The sequence below is a fragment of the Chiloscyllium plagiosum genome, chromosome 6 (assembly GCF_004010195.1).
Source record: "Chiloscyllium plagiosum isolate BGI_BamShark_2017 chromosome 6, ASM401019v2, whole genome shotgun sequence".
NCBI classification, from domain to species: Eukaryota; Metazoa; Chordata; class Chondrichthyes; order Orectolobiformes; family Hemiscylliidae; genus Chiloscyllium; species Chiloscyllium plagiosum.
Genome location: NC_057715.1, coordinates 21,114,578 through 21,127,512, shown reverse-complemented (window position 1 = coordinate 21,127,512; position 12,935 = coordinate 21,114,578).

Below are 12,935 nucleotides of genomic sequence, written 5' to 3'. Positions count from 1 at the left end.
CTGTTAATGAAAGCCAAGACACCATATGCTTTCTTAACAACCCTGTCCACTTGGGTGGCCATTTTAAGGGATCTATGTACCTGCACACCAAGATCCCTCTGTTCCTCCTCACTGCCAAGAATCCTATCCCTAATCCTGTACTCAGCTCGACCTTCCAAAATGTATCACCTTGCATGTATCCAGGTTGAACTCCATCTGCCACCTCTCAGCCCATCTCTGCATCCTGTCAATGTCCCGCTGCAGCCTACAACAGTCCTCTATACTGTCAATGACACCTCCAACCTTTGTGTCATCTGCAAACTTGCTGACCCATCCTTCAATCCCTTCATCCAAGTCATTAATAAAAATTACAAACAGTAGAGGCCCAAGGACAGAGCCCTGTGGAACACCACTCACCACTGACTTCCAGGCAGAATATTTTCCTTCTACTACCACTCGCTGTCTTCTGTTGGCCAGCCAATTCTGTATCCAGACAGCTAAGTTCCCCTGTATCCCATTCCTCCTCATCTTCTGAATGAGCCTACCATGGGGAACCTTATCAAATGCCTTGCTGAAGCCCATATACACCAGATCCACAGCTCGACCCTCATCAACTTTTCTAGTCACATCTTCAAAGAACTCGATAAGGTTTGTGAGGCTTGACCTGCCCCTCACAAAGCCGTGTTGACTGTATTTAATCAAGCCATGCTCTTCCAGATGGTCATAAATCCTATCCCTCAGAATATATCCTTGTCTTACATCCATCTTCTTGCAAACATCACAAAATAATTACCAACTGGGAATTTTATCTGAGATTGGCTAACCCAGGACTGCATATCTACTTATTAAACGAAACTTATTTTTATGATGGGTTGTATAGGTTTCTTGTATAAAGATAGGCAGGCACGCAGGAGAAATGTAGTAATGTGGGATCTACATTCTTGTGAGTGAATAGCAACAGGTTTGATTGAACTTACCTCTATTTAGAGGCTGACAGGAGACGACATTATATTTTTAATAGAAAGACCCAGACTCCAATTTCAGATGGTCTAACATGACTAGGCTACAGCTGATTTTGTACATGCTCAGTAACAGAACACAGAGTAAAGATATAATTTCCTTTCTACTACATGGAATTGTTCTCAAAATTCCACTCTGGGGATGATCAGAAATTTATAATATGGCTCTCAGTGTCCAGAGGCTTAGATTTCATAGAGAGGCAGAGCAGTGTCATTTGTTTTATGATTATTTAAATATAATCTTTAACTTGGTGAGTCAAGTAACCATGGCTCTTAACATTAGTGACAATTACTTTTTGCAGACCTGTGGAGGGACATCAGGAGTATTAATTCATTATTATCTTTAGAATAGTCATTACCATAGATGTAAATGGTTAGGATCTTGTGTGCAAGAGACAGTTTCAAAGTTTGAGGATGATACGAAATTCATGGGCATTGAAAATTGAGAGGAGGATAGTATAAACTTTGAAAGGATATTGACAAGTTGATAGAGTAGATGGGTGAAACTCGATGCAGAGAAATGTGAGGTGATACATTTTGATACAAAAAATCATAGAGAGGCAATATCTAACAAAATAAAATTCTAAAGGATGTGCAAGAGCAGCGAGACCTTGAATACATGTAAGTAAATCATCAAAAGTAACAAGATAGGTAGACATAGCAGTTAAAAAAAGCATATTGCATTCAAAGCTTGGAGTATGAAGTGCAAAAGAAGGAGATTATATTGAACCTATATAGTACATTAGTTCAACCTCAGCTGAAATGTTGTGAACAGTGATGGGTGCAACACTTTAGGAAGATGTGAATGTATTAGAGAAAGTTTTTATATATTTGTTCATGGGATGTGGTGTTTGCTGGTTAGAACAATCTTTATTATCCATCCCTATAGCCGAGAGAGCAGTTAAGAGTCAATCATGTTGGTCTGGGTCAAATGTAAGCCAGACCAGGTAGGGATGGCAGGTTTCCCCCTCTCTGGGCCCGGTGTAAACTGTAGGTGTAGACTGCTTACCCAATACCTCCCCCTTGTCAATCTCAACCCTTAGTTGGTGACTGATTTTCCCCCTCTGTTATCATGGACTGGGCAGGATGTGACTTGTAAGTAAAGGCAGATATAAAGTATTCAGTTAACACTTCTGCCATGATTCCTGCTTCTATTTATCAACCCCTTTATTGGTTTCTCATCACTCTACTCACTCTTTTATCACCCTTACCACCCTAACAGTCTCGAAGATTTTCTCTCACTCTCTCGATCTGTCTCTCTCTCGATCTCCCTCTCTCTCTCAATCTCTTGCATTCTCTATCTTTTTCTCTTAATCTCTCTCTGTCTGCTTGGCTTCTTCATTTTCTAGGAGAAAGTGAGGGCTGCAGATGCTGGAGATCAGAGCTGGAAATGTGTTGCTGGAAAATCCTGTTCCCTGGATGCTGCCTGACCTGCTGCGCTTTTCCAGCAACACATTTCCAGTTCTTCATTTTCTAGCAAATTACATTTTGATTTTGAATAGTGGCACGACATTATTTTCCTCAGTTACTCCATGTGTTGGAGAGTTCCATATCCTAAACTGATTCTGGGAAAATAATTGCCTCTAGAATTGCCAACAGCTTATTTTAGTGACTGGCTTATGTTTTAGAATTCATCACAAACCTTTATTTCTAACAATAGCAAACCTGCGTTCAAAATAAATGGCACAACACAGTCTTCTCTGACAGGAGATATCTTCAGGAGTATTCATGTTGTAACTGCAATTGTGATGTAAGTTATGTGATTTTTATTAAATTTTAATCATTTATCTTTCATTTGAATGTTGAACCAGTAGCATCTGTGTTTGGTCTATGTGTCTGTGAAGTGTTTGATGATTAATTTGTGAGTCTTTTTGTAGCTTTGGTGATTTCTTTTAAAACATAATCTGAGGCAGAGAGAGATTTCCTTGAAAGTAATAGGTTATTTTTAAATCTGGGAAAAAAAATTCAAAAATGAATAAAGTAATCCAATGGTAATAGTAATCCTTATTTAGCAACTGTTGGAAGTTGCTAAATAAGGATACCACACAATGTTTGAACCCTGTACAAAGACTTCTCATCTTTCCCCAATGCCTATGCTGATAACTTGGTGACATTGTTCAATGGTGGGAGTATCAGCTGTTTAATGTTTTCAAGTAGTTGTAAACATTCACTTTCATTATCAGGGGAAAAAAACAAAGAGAAAAGTAAAAGAAACACGTGCTGCAAAATCTTTTGGGACTAAACAGGGCCTCCTTGCCTTTGGAGCAGCAACAAATTGACAGTGAATGAATGATAGCTCAGATCTATAGGAATTAGGTGTCAAGTAAGTCCTGTCTGGCTTATTGCTCCAAACGCAGCATTACTCTATCATGCTCAAGATGTTGTTCCCTGTACTCAATGTCTTCATGAAGACTGCTTCAGCTCTCCCAGCTTTTCTGTGTCCATCACATCCTTTCTTTGCCTGCTGCAGCTGTACATGCAAGCATTATGTGGCATATACTGTCTGGACTTTACTGCAAGGCCCCATGAAAACTTAACCAAATATCTCATCTAGAGGAGGTCCATTTTCTGCTCCAAGGTGGCTCTGCTGGAAGAATTGGATACTGCTGTATCTGTGCTCTGCCTTATGCAGGGAGTTGTGTAACAAGCTCATCAGTCAAACCAATCAAGTTCAACAGCATGTACAGTGTGTATAGGAGGCCTTGCCTTCTTGGCATCTGGCCTTTTAAATAAAGCAAGAGTCTGAGAGTCTGACAGCATCCAAGGTATTTGGCACAGACTTCCAAGATTTGATATGATGATCACATGTCAAGTGGATTTTTGAAGACGGGTCGCTGGACCTGAACTGTTAACTCTGCTTTCACTCCACAGATACTGCCAGACCTGCTGAGTTTATCCAGCACTTCCTGATTTTGTTTCTGATTTTGGACATCCACAGTTCTTCGATTTGTTTTTGAAAAATGGATTTTTTTTAATGAAGTCAGCTGTGTTATAATTTAATGCAATGTGCGCACACTCTATGGTGCCCTGTACCTGGGTGATGTCAGCTATGTTGGCAAAGCCTACTATCTGGCTTGCAGCACTGAGCATGATGTAGGGAAATGAGATGAAGAGGTATGACCTAGCATGAATTGCATTGGGAATAGCCTTGATCCATTTTGCATTGAGAGATTCCACATAGGTCACTGGTGGATCCTTTGAAGCAGCCAGTTGCATTCGAATTTAGCACAGCTGTCACCTTGATGGCCACTGGGAAAGGATAGCCACCCAGTCCTTTAGGCTCTAAGGCCTGGTGCAGCAGAATACCCAGTTCTGTGATGGTTTTCTGGAACATTTAGCGGCAGCACTGTGCCTTGTGCAGCTGGAGGAAATGGCACTGAGAATGATCAATGTTGTGCCTCCTGTATATCCTGCACAACCCAAGGGGACCTTCTACTGTGACTTCTTTCTGTGGAAGCTGTTCGCGTGTCGTTGAAGGTTTCTTCTGGTCCTGGGCTTCCAGACCTTTCTTCGTCTTGGATTGTTCTGAGCCTATGTTGTGCAGTGGTCACAGTAATAGCAACAGTCTGCTGTGGCTGTAATTGTTGGTGATGATTCTAATGAACCTGAATGTGGAGAATATCAGCTTCATAATAATGTGAACAGTCAGCAACCATAACACACCAAATGAGATTTGGCCCTTGTCCTAGGTACAGTGAAACATGGAGATGTCTCACAAGATGAGCAATGGTATGCAGCTACATGGATATCTGACCTATTAGAATTTATTCAGATGTATGCAACACCAGTCACAAATACAGTTGGAGATTGTCAAAGAGGTTAGGCCATTGAAACATTTCCTCCTAACCTCAAACCCACACCACTCAGGAAAGGCAGCATTGTATATGAGAACATGTTATAAAATACTTGCAGTTCATTGTGAGTGAGAAAAAAAAGAGTTCTGGATTATTGTGCAGTCTTTGGGACCTTAATGTGCTTGAGAATTGTTAACCAAAGGTTGCATTTTTTAAGTTGCAATCAAATGCAGATGGAAGGCCTTGCACACTACACTTGAGAGAATAAGAGGTGCAGACTCCATTCATTATTCTGGATACACCCACCCCCAAAATAACCTTCATGTTCCTTTCTGCATTTCAGTCTCTTCAACCTCATCAGGTTTGATCCTCCCCACATTCTCAACCAAACTCTTTTATAACTGTTCATCTCCTCAGTTTATCCCCAGCCAACTGCTTGATGATACCCAACAAAGTTATGTATGGACTCTAGCCTAACCAAGTTAGTGATGACATCAGTCACTACACCGATATGTGAAGCTGCTCTCTTCACAGTAATTGTCCCTATTCCTTCCCAGCATGCTGTCTCCAATATTTGACATCCCCATTACAGTACTACCCCTGATAATACTCCCCTCCTTGATGTTTAGTACCTAAACCCGACTACCAACCATTGCCCATTCCCCTGAACAATCAGGAATAACAGCCCTAGCCAATGATGGACAAGACCCCTGACTGATCTCTGTGCAGCTCCCTAACTAACTAATTTACAGTTAATCTCCAGACTAGCTGGACCCAGTTTAGAGACTGACAGTGGCCCAATCCCTGGATTGCAATGACATAGATCCTCGAGCCCTGATTGCACCATGCAGCTGACTGACCATGACTTGAGATTGGACAAGGCCCATGACTCATCACAGCAGGATTGAGTGATTGACATCAAATTCTCTTAATTGGTCTGAGGACTACTATCATTTAGATTTTCAGTCATGGCTATTACATTGAAGCAAATGCATTGTCTTTGCTATGTAAGCTGCTGGCAGAGGCTGTTAGTGTGATGTTGACAAAGCGTGGTACCATCCAGCTACATGTGGACCCCTTCAGTGTTCACTGTTGGCAACTATGAAAGGCCCAATGTCTTTCTGGCTGCAGTAAAAGGTAAGGCAACACAAATGTATTGTAAGTTTTGATTGAAGCAACAGTGCACTGAAATACAAGGCAAGCATCCAAGTATGTACTATGGAAGTAAGCTGAGAGCTCTGAGACGCAGCTTCATCTGATGCATGAGATTAGTCCTCTCCTTGTGCACAGAAGTCTGGCAGCAGCATTAAAATGTGAGGTGTCAGTAACATCAAAAGTGCACATTGGTGTTGAACTGCTTAATGAGGGAGTCCGAGATAAGACATGATAGCTTGGAGGCTGGTACTTTGCTGATGCTGTCTTCTGTGAAAGGGAGCTGTAAGCTGGTTACTTCCTACTGAGCATGCCCTGACATGTTGGGGAATGATGGCCAAAATGGATGCCCAGAGAAGACAGAGGTGATCTGCATCTGCCAGATAACCATTTTGAGTTTTATGGCTTGAATTGTCGCTGTTTAGTTTCATACCAGTAGCTGGAAAAATTGCAACCTGCATGAAGCAAGATAGGTAACAGTGAGTGATGGCTTACAAATGGCTCCTCATTGGTCATTCTGTCTATTTAGTGTGATTACCCAAAACTTGGTCAAAGAGATGGGTTTAAGGAGTGTTTTGAAGATGGCAAGAGACATGAGTGGGGAGAGACAGAAAAGTTTAAGAAGGGAATTCCAGAGCTTAGGGCCAAGGCAACTGAAAGCACAGAATCCAATGGTGGAACAATTAAAATGGGAATGCTCAAGGGATTAAATCAAAGGAATACAATACCTTAGAGGGTTGTGGGGCAAAAGAGATTAAAGAGCCATAGTGGGGCAAAGTCATTGGGTGGGGTGGAGTTTGAAAATAAGGACGTCAATTTTGGAATGATGAAATTGCTTGACCAGAAGTCAATAAATGTCAATGCGCAGAGTGGTGATAAGCAAATGGGACTCAGTACAAAATAAGACATGGGTCAAGATTAAAGTAGTGCTGGAAAAACACAGCAGGTCAGGTAACATCCGAGGAGCAGGAAAATCGACGTTTCAGGCACTCATTCCTGATGAAAGGTTTTTGCCCGAAATTTTAATTTTCCTGCTCCTCGGATGCTGCCTGCTCTGCTGTGCTTTTCCAGCACCACTCTAAATCTTGACTCTAATCTCCAGCATCTGCAGTACCCACTTCCACCTACAAAATAAGACATGGACAGCAAATTTCTGGATTACCTCAACACAGTAGGGGGAGACCAAATCTAGATGTGGTCAAGAGAAGTTAGTCGCTGAGCAATCAAATGGGGAATTCCGAAACAACTGTTTTACTCAGAAAGTATTCAGAATTTCTACCTTCCTGCTACTTGGAGTACATGAAGTTGAGGTGATACATTGTAGATGCATTTCAAGCTAAACTAGATAGACATATGAGAGAGAAGGGGGTAAAGGATTATTCTTATATTGAGAAATAAGAAAGGATAGGAGGAAGCCAATGCACTTTTTCTGTATATTCTATGTAATAAGAATTCCATACGATTGTGCTAACTAGTTCTATTGACAAACTTAAATTTGTTGATAAATGTTTAAAAGTTGTTGATATATCGAGCTTTGCATTAAATAAGTTTCTGTGACAGCATTAAAGCCTTAAAATTTAGACTGATAACTGCACAGAGCACTGTTATCTACACTTGGACATTTTGTATCACATATGGCAACAATGAAACCTTAACTTGCTTTTGGATCCTGCTTGCCATCTCTAACTCAGTGTTTTATAGCTCACTTATCATCATTAAGTTTGATGATAAATTTCATGAGTTAATGGTGTCCTGCCTGATTTAGTGTTTGTGGTTTGCTTTCAAGGTTCTGTAACTTGTATTCCACTGTGGCTTACAGCAAACTTTGATTACCCAAATCTGTTATCAAAGTCCTATCTGCTAATAAATGATCAATCATTTCATCCCTTGGGAACAATCATTTGGTACAGAACTATTGCAGAAGCATTAATGTTTTACTGGGCTTGACTGATGAATGATAAATAAGCAATGAGCAATGAAGGAAAGCTTCAGAAAGAAGCCTTGTAATTTTGACCTGTAAAATTACATAAATTAAATTTGAAAATAAAAATCTTTTTGATGGACAGATAAAATTTGCTGTGTTTTTGGATAATCATATTGATACTGGGACTGCAATTACAATTGTGTTATTCTATGTGTTTTGCTTGGGCTTTATCTAATAAATTGTCCCTAGTCTCTGTGAGCAGACGGTGTCTTAATGAATAGAAACCCTTGTATTTTGCTCTTTGCCGTATTGATTTGGCATATACAAAAGCTGAGAATCAATCTTGATTGTTGCAAATTGTTTACAGGAGCATGCATGGGATGCTGTCTCTCTCATTCTCCTGTCAATGTGTAAGGTGGAAAATATCACATTGTGCCATTTCTACACAATAAATAAACCTATACAAAACATTACTAATGTTGTGCTGACAATTTATTTTGATTTGTCTGACCCTTCCTGCCTATTCTTAGAAAAATACAGGGCAGGCAACTTGATAGTCCTCCCCCCAAATGAGGCGCAGGAACAACGATGCACACTTACCTCATCCATATTTAAAGAGATACAGACAACAGACAAAGGTGATGTTATCTGTGTTAAGTTCTTTCTTTTTGAAATAAAAGTACCAATGCTATGTAAGGATTAGTGAAACACACATGCATTCTTTATTTGAAGATAAGATAAAGTTCACTGGGAGCCATGTTTAATACATTTTGTCCATTCACTGCTGTTTCAGATTTTTCTCAAATCATGGGATGAATACATCATGATTTGTTGGTATAGGTAATGAATTGGGATCTTGACAGGCCAAGTGTGAAGAAAATGTTTTCTCTCCTGAGAAAATCAAGAACTTTAGGGTCACTGTTTAATCATTACATGTCACCCATTTAAATCAGAGATGATGTGGATATTTTTCTCTGAAGGCTGTGGGTTTTTGGAAATCCCTTCGAGAAAAGGTATTGGAAGCAGAGTCTTTGAAAATGTTAAGGTAGAAATGGATATACTCTTGTTAAGCAAGGAGGTGAAAGATAATCGGGGGAGGCAGGAATGTGGGTTTGAGGTTACAATCAGATCAGCCATGATCTCATTGAACAGCTAGAGCAGGTTTGAAAAGCTGAATGGTCTATCCCTTCTCCTTGATCATGTGACAACAGCTTGAGACACACTTCCTTAAATGTTTACATCACCATATCACAATATCGCCTTTTTCTTTCAAGTTAAATGAAGGAAACAAACCGTTTAAATTTTAGCCTCTGAATGTCTTTTTAGGCAATTAAATGAATTTGCAAGTCTGTGAGAACCTACGAGTGATTTGCTTATCCTTTCACCTTGAGTAATAATCATCTTTACTGCAGGCTGCGGCATGTTTTCAGAATGTTGCTTAGGTTGGTTGATTGTCAAATCACCTCGGACTGCTTTTGTTGCAAGAGGGTTATGCAATATTTATTGATGTAGTTTTGTTCTGATTTGACATCTGTTTAGTCATACTATCATGCCACTTGTGTTTGTATTTGATATACCTCTGGTTCTGAGCTTGTGTTGATGATCTCTGCTAGATTTCAGATGCCATCAGTTGGATGTTGGACCTGAACTTCCTGGCCAATATCTAGGTTCGGTAATCCAGCATGTTGGTCATTGGCATCTTTCATCTTTCACTGTTTTGGAGCAATGCATCATCTACTCCTGGTAGTATTGATGAATGATGAGAGAGATTTGTCTGCAGCAGTAATTCTGCATTGGTTTTGCAATGCAATAAAGTATGCACATTCAGAATGGTACACCTAATTCATTCCAATTACACAGTTGTTCCAGACTGCGGGTTAGATAAACCTCTCCCAGTATATGCACTTGGATAGTAACAGTGTTCTGTTTGATCTGTGGTTTATCATTGTCTCAATAAGACTGTGAATGGTGGCCAAGGACGGGTACTTGCCTATCATTAGGCTTGTGATCATTACACCTATAGATTCCACAGTCTGAAGTATCTTAGGTGACCAGGCTGAATGTTTGTAGCAAAATATGAGTGTAATGGAAAGCAAGGATGGAACTTCCATTTTACACAATGAGTTTGATGTGTATTTGTTAAATCATCACTTTCAATTTCTGTGGGTACATACGTTTTAGTGTACAAACTAAGATGATATTTGCACTTGGACCATTATCCAGTTTGGTTTATAGGTTATGTTGATCCTTCAACTGTGGATGTGTACAATAGCACATTGAATGCTCACAACCACTACCAGAGAGGACAAGGGCAGCAGATACATGGCAATGCCTCAACTTGCAAGTTCCCCTTCAAGCCACACACCATGCCGACTTGGAACAATATTGCAGTTCATTCATTGTTGCTGGGACAAAATCCTGGAGCTCCCTCCCTCCCTAGCAGCATTGCAGGATTTCAAGAAGGCATCTCACCACCTTCTCCAGTGCAGTTAGTGATGACAACAAGAGATGACTGAGCTAGTGATACCTGCATCCTATTAATGAACAAATAAAGAAAAATTAAAATCTAGTTTAAAAAGCTAGTTGTACCAAAACCACGTCTCTTGCATTTGTATCTAAGCCCCTTAAAGTTGTTTATCACCAGATCACAACAACATGCTGTTTATTAATAGGGGCTCCAAGACCACACAAGATTTTAACCACTTAAAGTTAGCCTGAACCTTTTAAACAAAGCTGGACTGGTTAAAGAAGATTAGGTGCTGTCCAGGAAATAAACAACCAGGAGTTGGGGAAAAAGTAAAAGGATGGTGCTAACTGGATTGCTCTTCATAAAAGCTGGTTTAAAGATTCATTGCATCAAAAAACCTGCTTTTCTTTTGAAACAGAATGCTGGAGAAACTCAGCAGGTCTGGCAGCATCTATGGAGAGAGAAACAGAGTCAACATTTTGAGTCTGGTATGAATCTTCTTCAGAACTTGTCCAGATTAATTTTGAAGAAGTCACACAAACTTAAAACATTAAGTCTGTTTCTCCTTCCCCAGACACTGCCAGACCTGCAGAGCTACTCCAACAATCTCTGTGCTTGTTTCACATTTCCAGCATTTACAGTATTTTCCCTGAGAGTAATAATTTGCACCCCTGACTCATGTCTTATAGATGGTTGACAGACTTTGGGGAGTTAAAAGGTGAGTCACTCACGCAAGATTCCCAGCATCTGATCTGCTCTTGAGCCTACTGTATTTATATGATTAGTTCAGTTGAGTTTCTGGTCAGTGATGACCTGCAAGATGTTGATCTTGTGGGATTTAATGATGGAACACCAATGAGTGTCAAGGGGCAGTAGTAAGATTGTCTCTAATTGGAGACGATCAGTGCATGACATTTGCGTGGCATAAATGTGACTTACTACTTTTCATACTTGCTGTATTGAGGTGAAGAACTGAAACAGACTCCAAATGGGGCATCAGTGAGCAGGTTATGCAGTGGAAGGGTTGCTTGATAGCATTGGTGATGATACTGTCCATCAGTTTGCTGATGACCAAGAGGAGACTGATAGGACAATAATTGGGTTGGATTTATCCTACTACTTTGTGCACAGGAGATAACTGGGCAATTTTCCACATTGTCCACAGGTGACAGTGTTGTAGTTATGCTGGAAAAGCTTGGCTAGGTGTATAACACATTATGGAGCACAAGTCTTCAGTACTATTACTTGAATGTTTTCATGGCCCATAGACTTTGCAGTATCCAGTACTTCCAATTGTGTCTTGACATTACTTGGAGTAAATCAAGTTGGCATCCTTGATATTGGAGACGTCTGGGGAGGATGTGATGGATCATCCACTCAACGTTGTGGCTGAAGCTTGTAGCTTCAGCACTATCTTTTGCATTCATGTGCTGGGCTCCTCCAACATTGAGGTTTGGCATATATGTGGAGCTCCGTCCTCCAGTGAATTGTTTAACTGCCCATCAGCACACATAACCAGATATGGCAGGACTGCAGAGCTGAGATCTGATCAACTGGTTGTGGAATCACTTAGTTTTGTCTACCATTTGCTGCTTGTACTGTTTACCATGCAAGTAGACCAGTTCTATAGCTTCACCATGTTAACACCTCAATTTTTAGTTGTACCTGGTACTGTTCCTGCACTGAGTTTACAAACCAGTGACTCCCCCAGTTGTGTTGACTCTACAACCTCACACCCTGCTTCCTGTAAAGACATCATTCCAATAACTTCTTACACTGTCACTGCATATTCATGTGAGATCACAGAAGACGCAACACAAGTCCATTTATCTTCTCCCTCATCACTATCCAAAGCTAAAAATCACACAACACCAGGTTATAGTCCAATGGGTTTAGTTGAAAGTACAAACTTTTGGAGCACCACTCCTTCATCAGGTAGCTGTGGAGCAGGATCATAAGACACAGAGTTTACAACAAAAGATTACAGTGTCATGCAACTGAAATGATATATTGAACACGGCACCTCCACATCATGGCTCAAAGTGGGGAGGGTCTCCAAGAAGATCACGCATATCAACACAGACAACAAGTTTCTGCAGAAATGCAAGAAAGCAGAGAAGATCCCAAAAGGATTACGGATCACGAACCCATGGCACCTCCACATCCTCACTATCCAAGGCTCCTGACATTCCTTCTGGTGGCTTACCTGTACTTCAAGCAATCTCGTCTATTGTATTTGCTATTCACAATGTAGTCTCCTCTCCAATTGGGAGATGAACCGTAGGCTGGGTGACCACTTTACAGAATGCCAACGCTTTGCATAAATTGGCCCAAGCTTTCAATTAGGAGAAAGCGAGGACTGCAGATGCTGGAGATCAGAGCTTAAAATGTGTTGCTGGAAAAGCGCAGCAGGTCAGGCAGCATCAAAGGAACAGGAGAATCGATGTTTCGGGCATAAGCCCTTCTTCAGGAATGAGGAGGGTGTGCCAAGCAGGCTAAGATAAAAGGTAGGTAGGAGAGACTTGGGGGAGGGGCTTTGGGAATACAATAGATGGAAGGAGGTTAAGGTGAGGGTGATAGGCCGGAGAGGGGGTGGGGGC